General features: G+C 43.2%; 1 protein-coding gene across 1 annotated transcript in view; it reads left to right on the top strand.

Annotated features, from left to right (window-relative positions):
- The window catches only part of PPP1CB (protein phosphatase 1 catalytic subunit beta), a 297,580-nt gene that overhangs the window by 625 nt on the left and 270,464 nt on the right, over positions 1–26,491 (top strand). The gene's annotated exons all lie outside the window — the stretch shown is intronic.

Consider the following 26,491-nt stretch of genomic DNA (forward strand, 5'->3'; position numbering starts at 1 on the left):
ACTCTTTGGGATGTGAAGAGTGGCACTTGGGAGCCGCGGAGATTGTTGGTATCTGGAAGATGTCGGGAGCTTTAGACATTTAGGAGGATACAAGGAAGGGGTTGGGAATAGGGGAGTGAATTGGGTTAACTTGGGAGGTGTGGGCAGGGACATCTGACACCTAACTAACGTGTAGTGCAAATAGTTGGGAGTTGGTGTGTGTAGGGGGCAGGAATTGTGAGATTGGGTTGGGAGACGTGTTGAGGCGAGAAGTTTGGATGTTAGCCCCCTATGGGGAATGGAAGAGGCTGGGGGTACAGAGAAAAAAAGTAGAGGCATCTTAGAAGTGTTCCACACATGGTTGTGGCAGGGCACCTTGAATGTGGGACCGATTTGGGGATTGGGGTGTGAGGGGAGGGGTGGGGTGTAGGCTGACACTTGTCAGGTGACCTGGGATGTTTAGCTCGGGGATGAATCATATGTTATAGTGAAGGGGATGGGGCTCCTGAGAGATCTATAAAGATGGGCCTCTTGTGACGAATGGAGGGTCAATCTGAGCTATGGAACTGGGATATATTCTTAATCAGGATCAATTGTAAATGGAAAGGGGAGGAGTTACTGTCGGCAGATCCCTGGCTACATGAATGTAAATATACGATTTTTTAATTTTAACACTGAACATACTAAAGGGCTGCGCAGCCATTGATTGACCCGAAAGGCTTATGACAAAAAAGGCCAGTTCGGTTTTTCCCATTTTTATGAATCGCAGTAAATCAGTTTCTGTCTGTGCATAAATACATACATTTGAGCCTTAGCTGCTACGGCGTTGTTTCCAAGCAGTCGGTAAATGTGTAGTCATTATCTGCTGCACAACTTTATTCAATTAGTCTTTGCGATAATTCGCTCCCCTTCTTTTTTGAAGTGTGGTAGGCAGTACTGTGTTTTATGATTTGCTCACAAATGTGTAAATAAGTATACTATAGCTTTTAGTAACTTAGCGATTTCTAGTGTAAAGTATTTCTACTTTATCCATCTACGGCAGTCTTCTAGTGCCGTTTGTCAAGTGTTGTTCATTTGGATACACAACTTTCTACCACGGGTACGACTCTAACAAAATGGGAAATGCTACAAAGAGAATACGGTACTGTGAATGAGCTACCTATGTAGGACAATACAGTGTGCTCGAAACCAACGCAGAAGTTCGCAGTCTGGACGTTTTGTAGTAAGAACGGTTGTCTTAATTTTATTATGGCATATGCTTTCATTGTCAAACGATTCACACCTAAAAGCAATGTGAAAATAGTGCATTATCCAGCTGTAGATGACTTGCATCAGGACCTGTAAGCACACTCGCCAACTGAGTAATTGAAACCGCTGTCCCGTTTCCAACTCCTGAATGCTTTCCTGCTGTGATGTAAGTGTGGCGAAAAGAGTAAAGTAGCAGCAGTCGATTATTTAGCTATGATGCAAAATATCTTTTTACCATATATTTATCATGCAGGTTCTTGTACGTACGTCTTATCTTTGTTTGTTATTTGGGAGGATATGTCGCACAAAGTGACATGGTAGGGCTCGACAAATCCGCTCGCATTTGCGAAGGAGAATGGATGAGGACGAGCTATTTTTAGGTCCTACTCGCCCTTTCTGGCGAGTAGGAAGACAAACTAACTTTTGTCCTCTGTTTTTAAAAACTGAGCAAAAGTGACAAGATAAGATTTAAAGGCATTTTTAATGCTCACAAAGGGACTGAGCAATAAAGATGCCTTTAAATCTTGTTAACTTGTCACTTTTGCTCCGTTTTCGGAGACAGAGGTCAAGTAGGTTGCAGTTGGGTCGAGGGGATTTTCCAAGTTACTAGACCTGCTGGACTAGTACAATTTTTCAGATTTGTCGAGCCCTGATGGTTATCCTGTTGCGATGGGTAGTAGGAGTGATTCGCTGGTCTCTGGTTAGCTGAGCAGAAAGTTTTCCCCGACTATAATTTATTTCCCCAAATGTTGGATGCTGTTGGGGGTTTGCGCATATCTGTTAACCGAATAGCCAGGTCTTGAGGATCTTTCTGAAGGTGTTCAGGGAGGGGGCGTGTCCGATGTCTGCTGGTAGCTTGTTCCAGGTCATGGCTGTGATGTGATGGAAGATCCTTCTATCTGCTCTGGCTCTGTAGATTCGCAGGGTTTCGGCCAGTGCGAGATTGGAGGTTTCTTTTGGGTACGCGGAAGTTGATTCTGTCGGGGAGGTATTTGGGTCCGTTGTTGTGAGGGCATTTGTAGGTGTGAGTGAGGATTTTGAAGGTGACTCTTTTCTCCACTGGGAGCCAGTGAAGTCTTCATAGGTGTTGGCTGATGTGTTCGTACCGGGGGATGCCGAGGATGAGCCGGTCGGCGGTGTTCGTACCGGGGGATGCCGAGGATGAGCCGGTCGGCGGTGTTCGTACCGGGGGATGCCGAGGACGAGCTGGTCGGCGGTGTTCGTACCGGGGGATGCCGAGGACGAACCTGTCGGCGGTGTTCTGTATTGTCTGGAGTTTGCAGAGTAAGGACTTGTTAATGCCGGCGTAGAGTGCGTTTCTGTAGTCCAGTCTGCTGGGGATGAGTGCGTGGATGACTGTCTTTCTTGACTCGGGGGGGGGGGGGGGGATCCATTTGAAGGTCTTGCAGAGGCGGCGGTGGGTGTTGAAGCAGGTGACGGCATTGACCTATTGGTTCATGGTGAGTGCTGAGTCGAGTACAATGCCAAGGTTTTTGATGTGGTCTGAGGGGGTGGGTGGGCTCCAGAGGGCGGTCGGCCACTAGGTGTTGTCCTATGCTGAGGAGGTGTTTCCAAGGGCGAGGACCTCTGTCTTCTCGGCGTTGAGCACTTTAAGTAAATGTCCATAGCTAGTTAGGTCAAAAATGGACATGAACAGTTCTAGGTCTCTACAATATGTGCAACCACAATCTAATCTCAGTCAAATCATCATAAGTTTGTCAAAATTAAGATAAACACACGTCAAAGAAAATCTTTTTCATTTTATTATGGAATCTGATTTTTACTTTTTCATTTTTTTCCTCTTTTTGTATAAAAATTCTTTAGCTCACGAAGAGATTCTATTCAAACCACTTGTATAAATGATACATAACAAAATTCATATAAATTAATTCATGCTAATCAATATAAAATGTCATCATAATCAAACGATAGACGTGAAGTTGATGAGGGCAATGCGGTAGATGTGGACTACGCGCATTTCGGCATTTCTACCTTCATCAGGAAACCGTCTATTGCTCTAGAATTCAGTATCTGTAAGATGGATTCAGAGATTAGCACCCGATGTATATACTGACAGCAGACGATAAAGGTAATCACCATGTGTTCGTAAACTATAAAGGCCAAATAGAATTCCAAATAGGTGTCCTTGTTAGCCAAGAGTCATACGGGAGATGTTTTTTTTCATGCCACCATGGATAGTAGGTAATTCGTTTTACATGAAGTTGCTGGTAATTTTTAGCTCCATCAACGCAAACTCTGACACAAAACTTCCAAAGTTGCAGCTACGGACGTATGTTACCGTGCGGGATCTTTCGTGGAGAAGCTACTTTAATATTTTCAAGGACATTGTGTTCCTGGTTTTTTAAAAATAGCTGTGGGAGTTTTGTATCCGAGTTTGCGTTGATGGAGCTAAAAAGTACCAGCAACTTCGTGTAAAACGAATTACCTACTATCCATGGTGGCATGAAAAAACCATCTCCCGTATGACTCATGGTTAACAAGGACACCTATTTGGAATTCTATTTTGCCTTTATAGTTTACGAACACATGGTGATTACCTTTATCGTCTGCTGTCAGTATATACATCGGGTGTTTATCTCTGAATCCATCTTACAGATACTGAATTCTAGAGCAATAGACGGTTTCCTGATGAAGGCAGCAATGCCGAAATGCGCGTAGTCCACATCTACCGCATTGCCCCCATCAACTTCACGTCTATCGGTTGATTATGATGACATTTTATATTGATTAGCATGAATTAATTTACATGAATTTTGTTATGTATCATTTATACAAGTGGTTTGAATAGAACCTCTTTGTGAGCTAAATCATTTTTATACAAAAAGAGGGGGGGGGAAATTAAAAAGTAAAAATCGGATTCCAAAAAGAAAAAGATTTTCTTAGACATGTGTGTTTATCTTAATTTTGACAAACTTATAATGATTTGACTGAGATTAGATTGTGGTTGCACATATTGTAGAGACCTAGAACTGTTCATGTCAATTCTTTGACCTAACAAGCTATAGACCTTTACTTAGTGTTTTTTCCCTATGTATAGCTTGTTCACCAGATATATAGGGGTCCCCTTCTTCCCAAAAAGTAATTCTCGGCGTTGAGCTTCAGGAAGCCGTTGGTCATCCAGACTGTGACGTCTTGCATTCCTTTCTGGAAGTTGAATTTGGCGGTGATGGGGTCCTTGGTGAGGGAGAGGATGAGCTGGGTGTCGTCAGTGTAGGATACGATGTTGAGGCTGTGTTGTCGGACAAAGGCTGTGGGGGCGGCCATGTAGATGTTGAAGAGTCTAGCTCAATGATGACCCCTGCGGAACTCAGCAGGTGATTTTCTTTGGATCAGAGAGGAAGGGTGGCAGTCTGAGCCGTTGTCTTCTTCCAGTGAGGAATGATTGTTAATCCTAAAGAAGGCCACTTGTAGTTTTGTGTCGAATGCCTCAACGTTTCCTGGCTGCAACATCTTTTATCCTACCTGGTGTCTGCAAGTTTATATTTCACAACAGCTTCTGTTTACATCGTAGGAAGATGGTGTTTGTGTAGGTGGCCCCTGCTTGTTATTTCTTCCCTCTTTGTTGTGCACTGTCCTCGCATCCTTTATTTTCACCTAAAATGTCCCTAGTTTTAATTATCGTTTAGTTGAGGAGATGAAGCTTGCTTGAGAGTATACCATTGAAAATTAGTGTCCTGCACATGCTTGATATTTTAGTCTCAAATTGATTAACTGGGCCTTGTACAGCCATTTATAGCAAGGGCTTCCTAGTGCTTAGACCAGACTGATAAAGGGGGAAATTTGATACAGTTCTAAATAGCGGTTGGCTAGGCAATTGGCCAAAAAGAGTTGGAATTATAAAACTATTCGATCTGGTAATCACAGGGATCCAGGCAGAGTAAGTCGTTTAGTAAATGAAGTTACTTGTGAGGAACAATAGAGGACCACAGCAGATAGTCTACTGGCTTCCGTAACGCTCATTCACTATAACTACACACATCCTGAGGTCTTAAACTTTGCCAAAGCTCAGGCCACTTAATCACAAGCCAGCACAACAGCTTCTGCTTACGGTACCTACCAAACAACTGCTTAACTAGCTAACAGTACCTCACTTTCCTTATACCGTGTTTAGCTTTTTCCCTCATTCTCAAATTTTTCACAAAATCTGGTTTCCTGTCTTGGAGATTAATCAGCCACCATAGCAAAAATGTCAAAAGTCCTCACATTCTGATGTAAACTGGACGCTATCATCTGACGCCAGGTTGTCGTTCATTATGTTATGGAAAAAAAGCATCCTCCAGGAAACAAACAACTAAACTACTTTAGTGCTAGCACTTAAAAAAATAAAATCGTGTCTGCGCCCATTTAATTAACCAATTAAGAATGTAACATACTTTTCAGGGAGAAGAGCAAAAGCACCCCTGCTATTTATGGCTACTCTTGCCCATGGACCCTTTGGCAATGCCACAGGGAAGAATGGTACACTGCACACCTTGGCTGTCTTATCACTTCTACTGCACACCAAGCTGTCACTCATCCACCTATCAATTGTATTGTCTATTTGTGGCTATGAAAAGTACTCCCTTCCTTTTCTTCCGGTTTGTGACCTGCCAAAATCCTCTTCATTGAATATTTCCACCATGTAAGCCGACAGGAGGTACAATCTTATCAACGCTAATAACTAGGCCATCACACAAAATTAACTCGTCTGTACAACCTTTCTGCACCTACGTTAGCTCAGATACAAATTCCTTTTGGAAGGTCAACCATTAACTACTATGCCAATAACATATAATTGTTCTATTTCATGGCTTTCTTCCTTTCCCTTTCAGATAGTAACCCCTCATCTCTTCCAGTACTTCTCATGACATCTCCATATTCTACAGCCACCCCACTCCTCAAATCCTTTCCGGTACATAAGTCTATCTGGACAACCCATCAGCATGCACATTTGATTTATTTCATCACACATATTCCACATCATAGTGATAAGCTTACAAGTTAGATGCCAACCTTCCCAGTCTAGTCTCACCTGGAGCTAAAACATTGACCAGCAGTTTATAATCTGTCCCAAGTAAGAACCTGTTTCCCCACAAATATGTTCCACTGCTCACATAAATGCCAACACCTCATACACAATCACTGCTTAGTTATTGGCTGGAATCAAAGCATGTGACCATTGTGATCCTTTCTTCTATACCCTCTTTGTATGAAGATTGTCCCCCCCACTATAACCGCTTGTATCGGCAGCAACAGTAGATTTTTCCAAATACAAAATACTTTAAACATGATGCATTTACGTTTTCTATTTTGACTCTTTCAAAACAAGTCTGTCATTTTTCATAAGTAGCCTGTTCCAGGATACACATTTCCTTGAATGATTTTTAATGAACCTTGCACAAAGTTTTGCAAGTTCCAAAAAAATAACAGATGTTCCTTGTTAGTTGGTCCAGGTATTTCAACAACTGCTTTAATGTGATCCTCTTTCAGTAGAATCCTCTTCTTACATATCTTGTGACCAGGGTACTCAACTTCTTGACCAAATTTGCATATCTTATGTTTTTCAGTTAGACCAAACACTGTCAACACATGCAGAATGCAGCTGCCAGTCTTAAACTCATTTTGCTTATCAGTTTCTGACTCTTAAGACCCTGTAATACCCTACACAGACTCTGTTGCGCAAATAATTTCTTTAAAATCACATTTGTTTTTAAAAGCTTATCACTCAGGGTCTTTAAATCGTCAATAAAAGTTAATTCACTACAAGGTGCCCCGCAGAGTAGGATTTTTCCTCGCGCATCCTGCATGTAGCAGTGCACCACAGTTCCACTAAGTTTTGGAATTCACTTCCGAACCACACACATATGCCTAATCAACTGCTTCCATTTCGTAAAGCTTTAAAAAACGTTGATGTTACCAGTTTCCTAGATCCAGTGTACTCCTTTGGCTTCTGTACATGTTCCCTCCCAGTGCCAGGACACCAAAACATAAATATATATTTCAAAATTTATAGAACCATCCTCCAATTTGAATCGAGCTCTGTGACATCCTGTCCAACAATCAAAATATTATTTTGAAACACCCTTGCACCATATGTTCCCTTTCAAAATATCACAAGTCTTTGGAAGCAGCAGAGGCACTTGTCAATCCATGAAGTATATTTGTTTGTTGACGCACCCCCTGGAGTGATAAATACTTTAAAGTGCCTGGATTCTTCATCCAACTACACTTGGTTGTATGTACACATTACATTTGTTGAGCAATAACCTTGCTACAGATATGGATGTTGGCTAACTCCTACAAGTTGGAAGGAGAAAACTGGCTATCCACATAACTTCCTTCAGACATCAACAGTCCATGCACAGATTCAATTTAACGGAGGTCTTCAGCAATATAACTATTGGAGAAAGCCAATCCATACACTTGGGACGATTCCGATGTTGGTCAGAAAGCACTCCAACCATATCGGTCTCAGAATGGTTTCCGACTGAATCTGATTGGAGGACTCCGACCGATTAAGATTGTTCCGAATAAGATTCGGTCAGACTTCCATTGACTTCAATGGTAGCCTGTGTTCTGACCGAATACACTGGCTTCCATTGAAGAAAGGGGTGGCTGGGGAAAATTGTGCACCCTCTGGCTGGCACCCCTTTGTGCCTGCCACACTGTGTATGACCTGAAAAGGGGCCCCTTGGGCCCAATTCAAAAGGCTCTGGGTGAAGTGAGGTCCTGCTACTGGCCCCCAAATTCCGATTTCCAACAGCTGATCCGTGTCAGAACAACTAATTCCGAAAGGCTGTCCGAATCGCACATCGTAATCGCTCGGTCAGAAACGCAGTCTGTAGACCTATACTTGTTGGCTACAAACGACTCGGTTCTTCGGAATGCCATCCGGAACTGACTCGGAAAGTCTGAACGCTTTCCCGAACATCGTAATCTCTTGTTCGGGAAGCTTTCCGATTCGGTCGGAAAGACTGGGTCCGAATCGAATTCAGAATCTTTCCGGACGACATTGTAATCGACCCCTTAGTCGTAAAGTTTTTGTTGCCCTGGATGAGCATCCCACCTAATCAGCCTTATGTTTTGAAGCCCTTGGATTTCCCAAGTTTGTTCCTAAACACTTCCTTCATACCCTCCTACCCTCATGCTTCTAACTCTGAATACCTTCCCCCCTCAAGAACTGCATCAGTCACATACTTTGGTGGATCACCCTTTGGGTCTAACCTCGTGCAGCTCCTCCTGCTAACCCAAACATATTCCACCTTTATAGCCATTAACACTTTTCCTTGCCTCTTAACATCCACATCAGACCAAAAGTAACCCCCCCCTCCCCCAGCTGCACCTTGTGTCCCAAATAACTTCCAGGGCACACACTAGTTATCCCTAATTTCCTACCAGGATACATTTTTCTAACATTATTACAGTCACCACTTTGCCACCTGTTAGTAATTCACACTTAGGTAAATCCTTGGTCTTAAGGTTATTGATGATGGAGAGTTGTATGGGGTGATTTTGTGTTGGAGGAATTGAAACCTTAAGTTTCCCTTCCTCTAACACAATCACCCCATACAACTCCCCACCATCAATAACTCTTGCATCCTCTTTCCTTTGCAGCATTTATCACCATGTGACCCACATATGAAAAAAAAATTCCAGCTACATACAGCTTAAAATTAAAAAAAAAATATTTTCTTCAGATTCGCAATCCAGTCCACAAAAAGAAACCGTGCATTAAAAAAAAAACATAATACACAAGTCAGTCAATAGTCGGCTGCAACAGTTAGCATAATACACAGTAGCATGGTTTTGCGCTTCAAGTTTAGACAATGCAGTAAGGACACAAAACAGAAGGGGAACATTATACTCTGACATTCCAGTGCATCAACAAACTATCAACTTCATTACAACCAGCAGACGCATTTGGTAAGCAGCTGACATGCTCCGAGTTAATGCAGTAGCTATATTACAGATGTTATCTAAGGAGCCTGGGTCGGATCGTACTGTTCATTATCTGTGTTTTCGGCAAGTTTAGATGCTAGGTATTGCGTTTATAGGCCCCAGAAGCTTTTTGGTCGACTTTGGGGGGGCATCAACTCATTGTAAACTTCAGACTGGGTGTTACAATACTAAGAAATCAAAAAATGATGCCTATGGTATATTTTATCAGTATTTTTTGCAGTACCGATACTATTAATTATCTTTCCTTAGAGCAATTGATCTCAAAAGAGCTAAATCAATCTTAGATTGTATTTACACTTATTCATCTAAGTACAATCCAACAAATTCAATAAATCAGGAGAAACAGTCAAAGGTTGGTTAGCGTAATTAGTTTAGTAAACCATATCTTTTTCAAAGAAAATGAATTCTCTTTTCAATTTTGTATCCATTTTTAAACACTTATATATACACATTCAACATATATATCAATACATATCTACAATATATACATTCACAATATACAAACAAATGGAAAAAATCAACCACGTCACCAAACCCAAATACGGTGGAGCATATGAAGGTATAATCCTTTACCCTTCCCTTATGTTTAGCTCCTCTCCATTAATTTTATATGTTCAACATTAATCCTTGTATGGTGGTGCCTTTTCAACAGTCGCCGCGTTTCAGCCTTTCATCAAATTGAGGCATCTTCAGGACTTTGGGCAAACAAAGCTCAACTTCCATCTGAAGTATGGAATGCCTTATCCTTCTCTGTCCGACAACAAGCCAAAGCGTTAATCTGTAATGCGGGAATCCTCACTTTTCACAATATGGCCAAACCAACATTTCTTCACACAAGTGTTTCCAGGCCCCTCCACAGTCCGTTTTTCATGTTTAATACGGAAGTCACGCCGAGGGTAAATACCGCGGTATGAGACTGAGCTGCAATGCGATACTGGGCTGGCGGGGAAGGAGGATATGTGACTGAGTTTAATGTGAAGAAATGTTGGTTAATGTTGAACATATAAAATTAATGGAGAGGAGCTAAACATAAAGAAAGGGTAAAGGATTGTACCTTCATATGCTCCACCGTATTTGGGTTTGGTGACCTGGTCATAAGGAATGTGGTTTTGTAATTAATTGCCAAACATCCTTTTTGAAATAATTGTGGGCAAGAGAACCACAAAAAAGGTTCAATAGATTTTTTCATTGTTGATTTTTTTTTTCCATTTGTTTGTGTATTGTGAATGTATATATTGTAGATATGTATTGATATATATGTTGAATGTGTATATATGTGTTTAAAAAAATGGAGAAAAAATAGAAAAGAGAATTCATTTTCTTTGAAAAAGATATGGTTTCCTAAACTAATTACGCTAACCAACCTTTGACCTGTTTCTCCTGATTTATTGAATTTGTTGGATTGTACTTAGATGAATAAGTTTGATTTAGCTCTTTTGAGATGAATTGCTCTAAGGAAAGATAATTAATAGTATCGGTCCTGCAAAAAATACTGATAAAATATACCATAGGCATCATTTTTTGATTTCTTAGTGTTTTATCCCAGATGCCGCCTGGTTTAATGGGTTCCCCTGTTATATTGATGGGTGTTACAATACAGCATATTCCGCTCACAATCCGTTGCTGTGGGCACATGAGCTCGCATCCAGCACATTGCTATCCTGCGCTTAGCCAATAATAGACCCATAGAGACTAGTTTCCTGATACCCTTATTGAGAGGCTTAGAGTATCCCTAGAGCGATAGCAGGGGGTCTGGGGATAGTTGTGCTTCGGTAATGGAAGTTAGAGTGTGAAAAATCTGCCTCCAAAATTCAGCTCACCATATGAATTCCCCAGTAACTCAATACTGGTAACACTAATGTCGCCCTTCACTGCATTTGTTTTACAGCAACGTGGAATAGGTTTACATTTGCTGCATTCTCCAAAAATGGAAAACTTTAAATATGTTTTAGACTTGCCACACTCAAAGCTTAAGTAAGGCTTACTGTCTTTGTGGAGTACACCCTTCCCTCCTCCAAAACCTCCACATATGCCTGAAATCCATCCACTTTCTGCACTCGGTGTGGCACAATGTTTTACTTGGAAAGGTGTGGTGGATTAAATCCAGCTCTTTTCACCCTAAGTTGGATGGGTATGGCCAGACGCTGGTCCCTTGCTTACTGTGCCAGCTAGCCTGGCTGATGAAGGGTAGTACCCTGAAGCCGGTCCCATGATGCTTGTTTCCGGTCAGGGAGGACCTGGCTTGGCAGTTCGGGCTGGACTGTTCCCATGAGGCACAGGGTCAAGACTGATTTGCATATGGCTGGGTCTAAACTGGGGTTGCATGGTGAGCAAAAGAACAACAGATTTAACCCAGATCTCTTGACTGGGGGCAATGTAATATCTACGAAAGCCACTGACTAGTCTGTCTGGTTCTAAATGGACTATAGTTTGTTGGTAGTTAGCTCCTCAATTTCACAGTTAATCTGGTTCTCCAGGATCTTATCTGTTATACCTTGTAATTAACTCCATTTGAAAATGGTCGCTTCTTTGAATTGGGTTTCTAACCCTGGCGGGTAGAGAAAACCAGCATTACATTTGTTAACTTTCTGATACTTTAAGGTTTGTTTTTCTAGATGTTTTTCTTGCAGGTGATGCATTGAACACCCTAGTGCCCCCCTGCTGCCATTTCGCATTTCCAGATTATTTTTGAATGTGTTATTGTCTTAGTTGGTTGATAACTTACTATGGCTGAAATCACATTTACGTTTTTGATTTTTTCCCCCTGATAATTTCAGAACAGTGGAGATGCTAAAGAAAGTGTTATGGGGGAAGGAGGCTATTTAATGCTTCAGATGTTGTTCGTTCTGCTCGAGGACGACAATGCTTTGACTGAGCTGAAATTACTTTGCATGGGTTTGGAAAGATAATTGTATGCGTTGTTTGAGACTTTAAATAAAATAATAGATTGCGTGTTTAGTTCGAGACCCACTATCTCTCTCTCTGTTGTCCCGATTGTTCGCATTGCTTTAAATAGGTGATTGAGTTAAGCGCGTAAAGCCTGTAGAAATTAAAACGATTGAAGGCGGACGAACACAGATGCTCTTTTAGTGCAGAAAGGAATGTTCCTTTGGCTCAGTCCCATACAGAATGTTCCAACAGGCAAGCATACTATATTTGGCTGTGCTTGGTAGGGTCACTTTTTTTTTTTAACAAGCAGCGTGGAAAAATATTCCCATGGCAAATACTGTAGCATTTGAGTTTGCAAAAAAGAGCTCAGTGGCCAAAAAGTAGCAATTATTTCCCCTCGTTTTCTTCCTCCCTCATTTTTGTGCTGAGAGGATGAGACGCATAAATAAGTCAAAAGAAAAACATAATAATGAAATTCATTTGTACACCTCCAGCACTGTAGCTAGCGACTAACATGTTTGAAGCATTTACATTAATATTGCCTAGCATCCAGCCAATCTTTCTGGTGCCTTTTGAAATTATGGATTACTTTCTTGCTTTAAGTATGCGGGGAAAAAGTCGAGGACGATTTCTAAATAGTGAATAGTGAGAACAATGTAGCTAAAATCCCGTCTGCGTCTCTCGGCAACATCAGGGACATTTTAGGCATCCTTCTTGGGTCCTATACGTCACTGCACTGACCCTTTTCATTACTTACACTATTTTTAGACACCCCCTCCCCTCCCCCAAGTCTCTTAATTCTTTGCCGTTGACGCACAATATACTTGTGCCTCGTGTGTACGCTAGACATCTATCAGTTTACAGAAGCTTGGACTGAGGAGAGGTATCGAAATGGCTCAAGTTTACTGGCTAACAAATGGATTTAAGTTCTCGCTAAATATGTCTTTCTCCTTTAAAACTTTACGACGTTGAAGAAAAAAAAATGTTACTATCAGTTCTGTTAATTTTTGACAAAATAAAGCAACTGAAGTATTGTTTTCGTAGTTCAACTGCAATATTGGAAGCTTGATGGGATGACCCCTCCCCCGCGGCCCTTCCATCGTTTGGATACAGGTTTTCAAAATAGGCGTTTTTCAGGAAAATGCCCAAATGCACATGTAGTCCTTCCTAATTGGTCATTTCCAGCTGGAATACAAGTTTAAGCATACCAACTCAACTCTCTGCAACCAAAGTGTAGGGCATCCCTGATGTTGACAAACGTTTCTTTAAAAGATTTAAAATGGGGAGTTTCCCCCATCTGTCATGCTATTTTTAGAGATCTCGTTTTGGAACCGTGCCCGAAAGGATATGCAATAAACTCCCTTTTTTGTTTTAAACATTTTGGTTGGAATAAAGATTTGGATGTATTAGTTCAACGACCATCGTCAGATTGCTGTAGTGAACTAAATACTCACTTTCAAGATTTGTTTGGAACAGTTGAACCTTTTACTGACATTTCTAAATTTCGCCGATTAGCTTACTGTTTTTCTTTTTGTTTTTTATTGCTACTCATACTATCTCATGTTTAGTTTGGTGCTTTTCTTAGTGTCAGAGGTAAGTAAGGCTGTAACGGATCCCTTGACACTCATGATGACCAACGCATCTAAATCCAGGAGTGAACAGTTTACAATGAAGGGATGGGATGTTTTACTTCTGAGGGTATTGAAGGATGGCTTATTTAAGCTGGAACTGTTGCACAGGAACTTTTGCGACTTCCCTGTGTCAGACAGTCCGAAATAGTAGATTTCAGGGCATGTTGGGTAGTATAATGTTACACAATGTTATCCCAGGGCACTCGAATCAACAAGTATAATGTTCACATCTGTTTTGTTACTTTGAAAACAATATTGCCTGGCGTTAATGTTTACAGACTTGTTTTTCTTGCAAACAGGAGATGAAATATATTTAAATTGCGTTGTTGGCTGCTGTTTACATTCCTCAATCATACCGTAGTTTTATCTATAGTTGATGTAAGAGTGTATAGTTGTGACTAGCTAAATACTGGTTCCTTGATAAAGTAAAAAACAAAGTGGTGTGGGACCAGTGATCGGGTTGTAGAGGAAGCTACATTTGTGCCTCAATCACTCCTCGTGTTTTTGCACAGCTTTTTATACTTTTTGCTTGATCTTTTTCTTGCGAGCGCAAGAATAAAATGGCGCTGTTTGTCCAGAGCAGAATAGAAACAGTGCTGTCTAGCAGATGACACTGGCCTCACTGGACATTCACAGTGACTGTCAAGGGTGTGGATTTTTGATAAAATATCTACTTTCCAAGGAAAAGGATGCTTCAGAAATCTGATTTAGGTCTTGAGAACATCCTCTTGTTCCTTTGGTGCCAGGCAGTGAAGAGACCTGTTATGGCAGTGTACTCTTATCAAATCTCTAATTCCCTTTCAACCTATGCCAAGGCTCACAGGTTGGAAATTTCCAAGGCTTTATAACTGTGCCACATCTCCGATTCTACTAGGTTCTATTTTATGTCGAATCTTTGAATATTCTCAGGCTCTAGTTATGAATGGGCTATCTTCAGGGCAGCTTTTGGTCCCCGGAGATATCTGAATATTACCGCCACTTTAGTTATAGCAGTTCAGTTTATAGCTGAGGGCAAGAAAAAAATTGATTTTAGTTTCGTTTCTGTGGAAGTATCTTCCGAATTGCTCTGCTTACAGTGTTACTGTAAATAAAGGAAGGTTATAAACGTGGTCTAGTTACTCCACTGAAGAGCCACAAGACTTCTTAGCCTGACCATATGTATCTGACCACACTGTAATTCTCTGGCAAATCAATTCATCTTTGTGCCTCAGTTCCCCTGGTTTCCATTATTTATACCAAGCCCTACATCGATGACCAGTTTACATTTTACAACTACATGACTCTGCCAGGTGTTAATGGCTGTTAAAATATTATGGACCCAGTTCTTAAAGCTGAATACGCCGGTTAGTTTGGTTTATTATGTGCAAAAAGTTGTTTTTGCATCCATAAAAGGATTTAATCTCAAGACTGTTTTCATGTCAGAAAATCTGATCGGGGTCTGGAAGTAGGCAGAAATGTCCAGCCAAAAAAGAAAGATATTCATGTGGTATACAAGGCTTTTCGAAGCGGATGATATAGATATTCCACCCCAATCATCGGTTTGGAACCAATCACCCCTCGGCCACAATATATTGAAGGCTTTTTGAGCCATCTTTCAAACTACTTTATAAACACATCAAACCAGCCAGCTTAAAAAAGAATCATCTTTTTGTTCTTAACAGACTCTACTACACCCCGGGTAAGATAGCTAAGTTTGCTCTGCTCCCCGCCCCCCCCTCCCTCCCTCCAAATGCCTTGGATGTAAATCACCAAATGCGGACGACATCCACATCTTTTTCGAATGTCCGGAGCTACGATCTTACTGGAAAGATGGGGTGACTCCTTATCGGTCATTTTTTAATTTAACATCGAGATTATCTTCCTCTGGTGTTTTTTGGGGGTAATGACTTTACAAACAGGGTGTTATCACAGATCCACAGGGGATTGTTATATCTTATATTGCTCGCTCGGAGGGAGATTTGTATAAAGTGGAAAGACTCTACCGCCCCCTCCGCCCCCCCTGAACAGAGAGGGCTGACTCAAAGCCTCGTTTGGTATGGCACGCTCAGAAGGGGTACAAAAGGGGGTGCTGATGGACGGAGCATCTGAACCAATCAAACACTCACACCAGTTAACAGATCTGGGTTTAATGCATCACAGTTCTTTAGCCCACTCTGCCACCCCAGTTCAGACATGGCCATAGGCAAATCAGTCTGACCCTGTGCCTCATGGGAACAGTCCAGCCCGAACTGCCAAGCCATGCCTTCCCTGGACCGGAAACAAGCTTCCGAGGACCTGTTTCTGGCATTTCAGCCGTCTTCAGCCAGGCTTGCTTGAATCCGCTTGCTTGGTACGTACCGCTTTGTTTGCCATAAGTTGGCAGGGTATGCTCAGACGTGAGTCCCTTGCTCACTTCGCCACTGGATTCAAGCAAGCCGGGCTGAAGACTGCTGAAATGCCAGAAACCGGTCCTCGGAAGCTTGTTTCCGGTCCAGGGAAGGCATGGCTTGGCAGTTCAGGCTGGACTGCTGGACGGTGGCCTCGTGCTTTAGTATCTTGACCTGTATCCTGGTACCAGATCTTGTGCTGACAGCCACTCTCAACCCCTAAGGACTCTTCTTCGCTGTCACCCATGAGGCAGTCTCGTGCTCTGGTACCTTAGTCATTCTGCTGGTCATCTACTCGATGGTCTCTTGGTCTCCTTTCTCCTGCTGCTGTCTCTCGTTCTCCTGAACTGTGCTGTCTCCTCTTCTCATCAGTGAGCTCTCTCCTTCTCCCATCTCCTCTAGAGCCCCTCTCTCCCACCACCTGAGACCTCTCCTCTTTTCATCCAATCTAATGTCCCTCTCATTCATCCATGATGTCTTCTTTATTCAAGCCTTGCGATTCATGCCGCATCACCAGACATGAATACTTCTCCAGTCTCATAATAGATGAAGAATTCTGAAACACTGAAGAAAATATCAATCCGAATTTACATCCTGCAAGTTCAACACAGCCCTCTCAAGTTTCCAACTTCAGTTAGAAATGAACCTCTGAACTAGGATCTTTAATGCCAGCTTATTGATGACAAGATAAAGAACCTCCACCCATCCTCTGGTGGAGAAAACGTCTTTAGAGCGGACTCGCCTATAAGAGCCCAGAAAAGTGGCACCCCTCCAGTTTCACAGATGTGGAGGCCAATTCCACAACTGGCAATAGGTGCTAAGGTGATAAGGCAGGAAGGAGTCAGTCTTGAATCCAGAGTTAAACCATCAATCCGTATTGCTATACTTTGGGTATTACAGAAGGGTTAGTAATGCCCCTTCTCCAATACAGACGCACACCGACTGCTGCGGCCAACATACGCTAAATAGATAACAAGTCCTTCCATCATTGGATGGGGTGAGTCCTCATTCAAAGCAAAGGACGAAGTCACCTTAACCTGTGCACGTGCTCTCGTGCAGAACCCGAGAGGATATGCTAACCATCTCCCACCCAAGAGGTGGTGGACTTCAAGAGTGAGCCCATGGCGCCCTTTATTAGAGGGATGAAGGCGCCCAAGGATACCCGGTACCCAGGTCAAACTGCATGCCTTCTATTGGATCTTCCACTGTACACCACCGGTGCTCACTGCCTCCTGACTGTTAAAAGGATAATGGCTGTTTTGGTAGGGACCTTTATATCTTCGCAACCACTTCCAAGCTATACTCCGACTTGTCTCCTCAGGCCCTCGAGGCCGGTTCTGTTGTAAGTCCTGCACTTCGTATAACGTGCATTGGAGGTCGTTCCTCCTCTACAGAGCCACCAGCCCCAGGAGCAATCCCTAGTGTCACTTCTGAACACTACTCACACAAATTCTCTTCCATCAGTAGCCTCTGTGACTGATCCTCAAATGGAGATCATTACCAGGTCACCTTACGTTAGCAGTGCACGTAATAAGTACTGAAATCAATCAGTCAGGGCCACTCATCGGAAGGATCAAACCAGCACCCCGGCATTTGTGGGGAAATATGGCCTGGGGTCCCCCCAAGGGTGGGTGCCGGACGATCCTTAGGCACCCATGTGCAGAGTCACTGATCCTGAGGCGCACCTCATACAACAGCGGGGGAACTCGTTTCTCCGCCAGGATATGATAGGTATGAAAGTAGGTGTTTCTTCTTTGTTGTATCATATTTTCTTTCAAAATGTGTATTTAACCTTATTAGTACAGCCCTATTATGTCAGATCTCACCATGACGAGTGTGTTGGTTTCACTACTGAATCCTATAAAATGTGCCCTTTTTTGAGAAGTGTCAGTCTGTGCGTGTGTGTGGCTCTGTGTGTGTGGCTCTGTGTGTGTGGCTCTGTGTGTGTGGCTCTGTGTGTGTGGCTCTGTGTGTGTGGCTCTGTGTGTGTGGCTCTGTGTGTGTGGCTCTGTGTGTGTGCGTGGGGCTCTGCGTGTGTGGCTCTGTGTGTGTGCGTGGGGCTCTGCGTGTGTGGCTCTGTGTGTGTGCGTGGGGCTCTGCGTGTGTGGCTCTGTGTGTGTGCGTGGGGCTCTGCGTGTGTGGCTCTGTGTGTGTGCGTGGGGCTCTGCGTGTGTGGCTCTGTGTGTGTGCGTGGGGCTCTGCGTGTGTGGCTCTGTGTGTGTGCGTGGGGCTCTGCGTGTGTGGCTCTGTGTGTGTGCGTGGGGCTCTGCGTGTGTGGCTCTGTGTGTGTGCGTGGGGCTCTGCGTGCGTGCCTCTGTGTGTGGGGGGGGCTCTGTGCGTGGTTGGGGGGGCTCTGTGCGTGTGGGTGGGGCTCTGTGCGGGGCTCTGTGGGGGGCTCTGTGCGCGTGTGGCTCTGTGCGCGTGTGGCTCTGCGCGCGTGCGGCTCTGTGCGTGTGTGGCTCTGTGCGTGTGTGCGCAAATGCAATAGGTCTCGCATTTGCGAGAGATTAAGCTATTGGCATTGTAAATGACAATGACATTTTTTTATCTGTTTTCAAAACCAACACATAAATAAAAATGTTGTCATTTACAATGCCAATAGCTCTAACCTTTGCAAAGGCGAGACCGTTGCATTGTAAATGCTTGTTATTCCAGTGGATGTTGTAGTCCCCAAGAAAGAGATTTTTAGAGTATCTATATCTACTACGTAAAATCTTTGCCCTGATGAACATTTTCTCAGCAGAATCCAACAACTTGTGTGAAGCATGCTGAACACAAGTCATCTGCTGTCACATGCACACAAAGTTAGTTTTCCATACAAAAGATTAATAATGTGTTCAGTACCTTTACACAACTATGATGCATTAAGATCACATGCGTTTTGTAAACGCACCCAGTAGCAGGACAAAGGCTGTACAAAATTTGGTAGAAAAGTAATGGTAGCTATTCGTCACTATGTAAACTATAAAGCAAACAAACTCATTGGATGATGTCATCAATTGTCATTTGAGATATCATCAGTAAGGTCCTAAATGATCTCATAAAACATGTTATGAGTGATGTAATATGTGCGGTCATAAGCAAGTACATGGCGTGGTCCCCAAGTTATAGTTAGCTCTAAGTTCAAAATGTAATGTTGTTGACATTCACTTGCCTATATCCTTACTTTAACCTTTGTTGTTTTTTTTCTTCTTCCAGTGATACTTAAATACCTTATGTAAAGCCAACACACGGTGTATGTGTGTGTGTGTATGTATGTATGTATGTATATGTATGTATATGTATATATATATTATGGCTCGGGGGATGCTGTGTGCACTGTACCCCTACAGTTTCTAGATCAATTCCTTGACATTTTAAGTGCAGTAATGCCATTAGGAGTATATGGTGCTGGGAGTTTCATTACCAACTCCACAGCACCATAATGGCTTTACTGAAAATTGGGAAGTTTGATATCAAACATCTCAGCACATTATGCCCACACTGATGCCAGTGTGGAATTTAAAGAAAAATGCACACAGAGGGCATCTTGGAGGTGCCCCCTGAAAAACAACCTAAGATTAGTCTCCAGGCTGAGTTGCTGCTCGCCAGCTGCCACCACCAGACATGTTTCTGGACCCCTGGGGCAAGAGCCTGCTGCTCTTGGGGGTCTGAAACCATGCACATCCTGGAACGAGGTGTCAAGCTACCTCCCCCAGGATGGGCATGGTCCACAAAGGGGAAGCTTCAAAGTCTTGCCGCCTTTTGTGAGCTTCCCCATGCCTTTGCTGCTTCCAGCAACTTACCTCCACCCATTCTGACCCCCACTTTGGCGGGTGAATTGGCAGGAACAACAAGTGAGTGCCAGGAAGCAAAGAGGTAAGGAGTGACATGTTATATTAAATTGAAGGCACCCTAACTATAGTTTAAAGCCTTGGGATGGTTAATCTAAATTATCTAATAAGGGCGCCAAGCAAGCGAACGCTTGAGGCAAAATTCGATACAGATATTCACACGTCTTTTACCGGAGATGTAGGATAATTCTAATCCGTGGTGCATCCCGCGATCTAAGCTTCCTGTCTCCTGCAATAGTGTGCTGTGAACCGGCACGCCAAACATTTACCCATGCTGCTGCGGTTTTTAAACTCGATGTAGGCGGACTTGCGCCATTGTTTAATGCCCGGATATGATGTCGTTTGTCACTGATAAGTTGAATAATTAAACGGATGGGCCCGAGAGTTGCCTCTGAAGTGACCGAAGTTAGATGTGTAAAATCACTGCCGTATTGGAATGGAGAAAAAGTAACCAGCCTAACAAATAAAAACTATGATTTAAATAGATTTAGAGCAACAAGGACTTGTTTTAAAAGGAACAATTATAATGATATAAGTTTCAGGACATTCCCTAACTATTGGTTGTCACTTAATTAATCAGATGCGTCCGCATAAGGAAATGCGAAAAAACACTCAGTGCGTAAAATAACCACCATATTGGAATGGGGGGAAAAAATAAACACCATACTGAATAAAGTAAAATCATATAATAGAAGGGATATCGAGCAACAGTAACTATTAGTGGAAGGAGTAATATATGATGATATAGAATTACAAAAATTCCCTAACTATTCGACCCAGTGTAGATGATAGATAACCTACCTAATTCGTAACCACCGTATGATAAAATGGTTAAAAGATGGCCTCACGACCATCGAATTCTGATGTTGCAATAACTGATTACATGGTATGGATCTAACTTTAATGCTATGATCTTATCTGTAGTGATCCTCTAACAAAGAGACTAGGTATATTGAGAAAACATGATACTTGAAAGTTCTTTGCTTGCCTAGAGGTGTGAATTGGCACTTGTACACTGTAATGATACATCATACTGATGCACAGAAGAGTGTGAACAATCACTGAAACTAAATTCCTGGAGTCTAGTGTCACATAACAGGAGTTTCCTCCGTTATTAGAACGGATTACTTGATCCCAAGGGATCTCATTGTTCATTCCTAGTTTGTACGTATCAAGAGTAAAGATCCAGAACACTTCTCTCCATTTTCGTATTTCTGTACTTTGGCTTCCAGAGTTAATATGTATTTTTCTAAAATAAGCCATTGTATGTCCTGGGTACTGTGCTGAGCCTCCATATAGTGTCTTAACTAGTGGGGCATTTGTTTTGTTTGCTCTGATGGCTGATCTGTGTTCAGTCAGTCGAGTGGCCATTGAATGAGAAGTTTCACCAACATATCAGAGCTTGCAAGTGCATACAATCGGGTATACAATGTTGGTGGTCTTACAATTAGTCAAGGATCTTAATTTGATGTTATTTCCATTAATCTTATATGTGGTGGTTTCAATGGCAAACTGGCACGCAAAGCAGGACATGCATTTAAAATTGCCACTCGGGAAGTCTTTACCTGTTAGCGTTGTTTGAGTTATGGTGCTTTGAACTTTTCTCATTCTGGAGCGTACTACCAAATCTTTAAGATTTTTGTTTTTTCTGTGTGTGAATAAAGGTTTAGATATAGAATTTTCATGTTCTCTAGTGGCATTTAAAATGTGCCAATTGCTATTAATGATGTGACGTATTTTTTCGTTCATAGTGGAGTGGCGTGTCACGAACGCCAATCTCGAGTTATTTACTTTGGTGTGTTTTGTCAATAAATGTTGTCTGTCGTAAAAACTAGCCCGTTTATACGACTCCCGTACTAGACGTTTAGGATAGCCTCGAGCTATGAATTTGGCTTTCATCTCAATGGCTCTCTGGTCAAAGTCCTGTAGGTTGATACAGTTCCTGTGGAGTCGCAGGAACTGTCCAAAGGGTATACTGGTCTTTTGGAACTGAGGATGATAACTCTGAAAATGCAGCAACATGTTGCGAGCCGTTGGTTTTGTGTACAGATCTACTTCTAGGTGGTCCTTGTTATTTTGAATGACGATATCTAAAAATTCCACTTTGCTGTTGCTGGAATTAGCTGTAAAATTGATGTTGCTATCACACAGATTTATCCATGACAAAAATTCTGGGATATCTTCTGAATTTCCTGTCCAGATAAAGAATATATCTTATATATATCTAGACCACATATTGACTGATTCGCTTAACGGAGCGATCTCATGGTCTATGTATTTTGATTCAAAAAGAGCCATATAGATATTAGCCACTGTGGGGGCACAAGAGGCCCCCATACTGACTCCTTTTGTTTGTTTGTATAGGGCCCCATTGAACCCGAAAGTATTTTCTTGGCTCACCAGTTTGAGACAGTCTATGATTAATGATCTAGGACAATCAATATTGAAGGTGTTCATGAACCATTGGACGGCATCTATAGCACCTTCTTGAGGTATGTTACTATATAGAGCCTCAGTATCCATGGTCACCATGGTATCTATTAAGGCATTAAAGTGGAACTATTCCACTTTATTTATGATGTCCCAGGTGTCCTGGGTGTAAGATGGTATTTTGGGGCCGTGCGGTCTCAGCACGGTGTCCACATACTTAGAAAGGGGGTCCGTGACTGAACCAATTGTTGCAACAATGGGTGTATAAGGTGGGTCAGTGCTGTATTTTTTTAATACCATATATTGCCGCCATTTTTGTTTTGTCAATATTGAGATATTCCCATTCTTTATCACAGATGTAGTTCTGTCGAAGTGCTTGTGTGGTAATATCCAATACTGCCTTTTGGACTCTTTTTGTGGTATCACTTCTAATCTGGATGTAACGCTGTCTATCACTGAGCATTTCTTCCATTTTGTGGATATATAGCTCCGTATCCATGAGGACTGCCTCCTCCCTTTTCACAACTTTTTATTGTTAGATTCTAATTGAGAACAAGTTCCTTCTCTTTGTGACTGATATTAATATCTGAATATGGGATATATTTCATGGCTGTTGTAAGTTTCTTAAAGACCACATGTTCAAAAATCGCTATTTCCGGGGCTACTTGTTCCAAAGTGGGTAAAAAGGTGGACAGAGGTGTTAGTCCCGACATATTTTGCGCATTAGACATTGTATTGTTTTGTTCTTCAAAGAAGTGTAACCTGATCTTTCAAAAAAAGATCATCAAATCTTGAAGGATCACAAATTCATTTACGTTGTGTGAGGAACAAAGGAAAGTCCTGTAGTTAAGAGAGATTCAGTTGGAGAATCCAATGTGTGACTGAGATTGAAAATTGGAATATCACATTGGCCAGGTCTTGTCACTAAGTATTGGTTCTCTTTCTGTGGTGGATATCTGTGCCTGCTGGTAATGGCTTTGAGGTGGAGGGTATTGCAGGTTCTGCGGAGGTATATATTGCTGATTATGAATGTGTTTGGTTGCCTCTGAATCTGGGCTGGTATCTCGTTCGCCTAAGAGTCAGTTGGTTCCCTCGCATGGCTAAACAAGCATTTGCAATGCAATAGGTCTCGCATTTGTAAAGCTAGAGCTATTGGTGTTCTAAATGACAGATTTTATTATTTATATTCTTTTATTTGCAGTGGAGTGCTTTTTTAAAGAAAAAAAGTGCACTCCAGTATGGAAGCATATGTGTAAGCAGGAAGCACGGAGGGAGTGAAATCGTATGATAGATAGTTGTGAGAAAGAAGGGAAGTGGCATGGCGAATTAGTGGGGGAAGGGAACAACGTACAAATAGAAAAATGAAAACCGGATGGAATAAATGAAAAAAATAAGTTATTGTGATGCGCTAACAAAAAAACGTGCATCTGTCGAAATATCGCTGGTGTGTTTATTTTACCCCTGAACTTAAGCATTACTCAGATGCATTGAAATGCCACAACATGCCATGGCATGCATGTGCTCCACACACACACACCATCTGGCCAACTCCTCCTCTGCAGTCCCGAGTGGTGTACAGCAGCCGAGTAAACTTAAGGATGCGTGGGTACAAGGGAGTGGGGGGAGAGGCAACATTGCTAAAAATAAAGCTGACTTGCGAGCAGATTGTTTTAGGTTCTGTTTATTGTCCAGGTCCTATGTTTAGTTAGTCATTTTGTTTCAATGTGTGTTCAGGCAGTCAGAGAAGCCCTTAAAGACCCCATTGCATTTGCATGGAGCAGGCGCCCTCCTAAAGCGTGTTAAACCAACAAATGCTACAAAGTATACACATGCAATGCCGTTTGGGAGTGAGTGTGGCCTCCAATTTTTAAGATGAAGGTGACATTCCGCTCTGTTTAAAAAAGAAAGGTTTGGCGAGCTGCCTAGAAGAAGAAAAAGCCTCTCCCGGGGGTGTGACGCAGATCCCCGAGTCCCTGCGGCTCAGGGGGGGGGCCCATCCCTTCAATGGGGCCCTTTTACACCCAAGGCCTATGAATATCTGAGACCCAGGGGGCCCCTCGTCACTTTCTGCAGGAAGGAGCATCAGTATACACCACTGGCCTCTCCGTATAATTACCGCATTCAGACGCTCACTGCATCCATTTTAAAGGACGAGCCCGCCCACCGTCTCCGTGAAGGGAATTCAATGGGACACAGAGTGACTGTGTGACAATGCCCTATAAGCACCTTATTAATCCTAATGGGCATGTGATTCCCTGTGTCAGCGTCCACTGCATTCAAGGGGGGGTGCCTTTGTTATGGACTGGCCATAGATCCAAGCTAATTCAGTTTATCTATTAAGGCTCAACATCTGACTCCTGCCGAGAGGCCACTCGAGAGCCCGGGCTATGGGAGGCCTGCTAGGAAAACCTCGGACCGGTTTTGTCCCTCCAGGCCCTTCTGCAGCGGAGCGAAATGAGGGTCCATTCATCACCCGGCACACTCCTGCTAAAGGTACTTGAGAGGAGACCCGTGCACAGCGACCTCCTTGTAGACAGTGGAGCCGGGGGCAGAGCTGCAACTTCCACAGTGCCCACAGGGCTGCCACCATACTGAGGCACTTGCACGCAGACCCCAGACACATGGCAGAGCACCGTACAACCTAGGTGTGCTGGAGACACACACACACACACACGCGCTTCAGTGCCCCGTCATGGGCAGCAAGCAATATAAACGAGCACGGAATCTAATTCAGTGGTGTGAGCGCACCACAGAGGAGCGGGAATCGAAACCTGTGGTGCGTGCGCACCACAGAGGAGTGGGGGCTAGGGAGCGCGGCAGCAAAGCGTATGCTGCTGCGCGTTACAGACATGACTGGGACATGGGCGATTACATTTACAAAGAAGCTGGGACATGAACACGCCTTCCACCGATGGCGTGCTGGCTTTTGTAAAACCAGCCAATAGCAGCTGACGATCACAAAAGCACACGCACTAGTGTGTGGTCAGCTTTCTGAAACCCGTAGAAGAGGCCTCTTGGTGCTGCGCACCGCAACGCTAGGCGTGAGACCTAAAAAGCAGGGGGATCACTTCTTGAATTTCTAGTTGTATTTCTTTCTGGGCCTTGTTCTTGAAAATAACCATACCCCTCTCCATCTGAATCTGACGTGTCAGAAAAGGTAGTGGTTTTACTGGGAGGTCCATTATGTGGACTGATGTTGGTCCTTGCCTCTGGGCTCTTGCTGATAAAAATTGCCAGATAAGTACGGATAAATCTTCTCCTGGCTAGCAAACCTAATATATTTTTTTTAAGTTTGTCTGTCTTCCTTTTAAGTAAATAGTCATTGTAGGAAGTCATATCCTTTTCCACCTCCTCGAGTAATTTTGTGGCTTCTTCTAATGCCTGACTTTTTATAATTTTTGCTTCAAGCATTTGTACTTCTAATAGTGTCTGGACAATTTCTTTTGCTGTATCTATGATAAGGATCATGATCACGGGAGCATCTATTAGCTATAAGAGACCAACGCTCTAGAAATTTTTTGATTTGTACAAAAAGGCCAGGTATATTTTTTAACTCTTAGCCCCTGCGGAATCACGCCCGCTTTAAGATATTCAAGCATGAACTGGCCATGCAATTCAATTCTTTTTACCTTTTTAGGTCTCGCCTGTCGATGCGCATGCGCATCGAGCAAGCGAGACTATAGGGGCTCATCCAGACTTTATCTAACTTGCAAGGAATCGTGGCGATTCCTTGCAGTGCCCGTGACTTTTAAGCTCAATGCGCATGTGCATTGAGCTTAAAAGCGCGTGCACATGCCCCCAGCCGCCTGCCTTGCCTACTCTCTCTCACAGCCTCCCCCAGCTCCGCCCCCTCACTACTTGATTGCACGGCCGCTAGGCCGTGCCTCCCCTACTCTCCTCCCCCCTCCTCCTCTCCTCCCCTGCCTGCCTGCCGCTAGGCCGTGCCTCCCCCACTCTCCTCCCCCCTCCTCCTCTCCTCCCCTGCCTGCCTGCCGCTAGGCCGTGCCTCCCCTACTCTCCTCCCCCCTCCTCCTCCTACTGCCGTGTCCTGTCTCTCCTCCTCTCCCTCTCTATACCCTCCCCCTCCCCCCCACCACTCCCATCAAGTCCCTCTGGCCCTTCCCTCCTCCCCGGACCCCTCCTCCCCTGCCCCCTC

This window comes from Lissotriton helveticus, chromosome 6 (assembly GCF_964261635.1).
Source record: "Lissotriton helveticus chromosome 6, aLisHel1.1, whole genome shotgun sequence".
Taxonomy (NCBI): domain Eukaryota; kingdom Metazoa; phylum Chordata; class Amphibia; order Caudata; family Salamandridae; genus Lissotriton; species Lissotriton helveticus.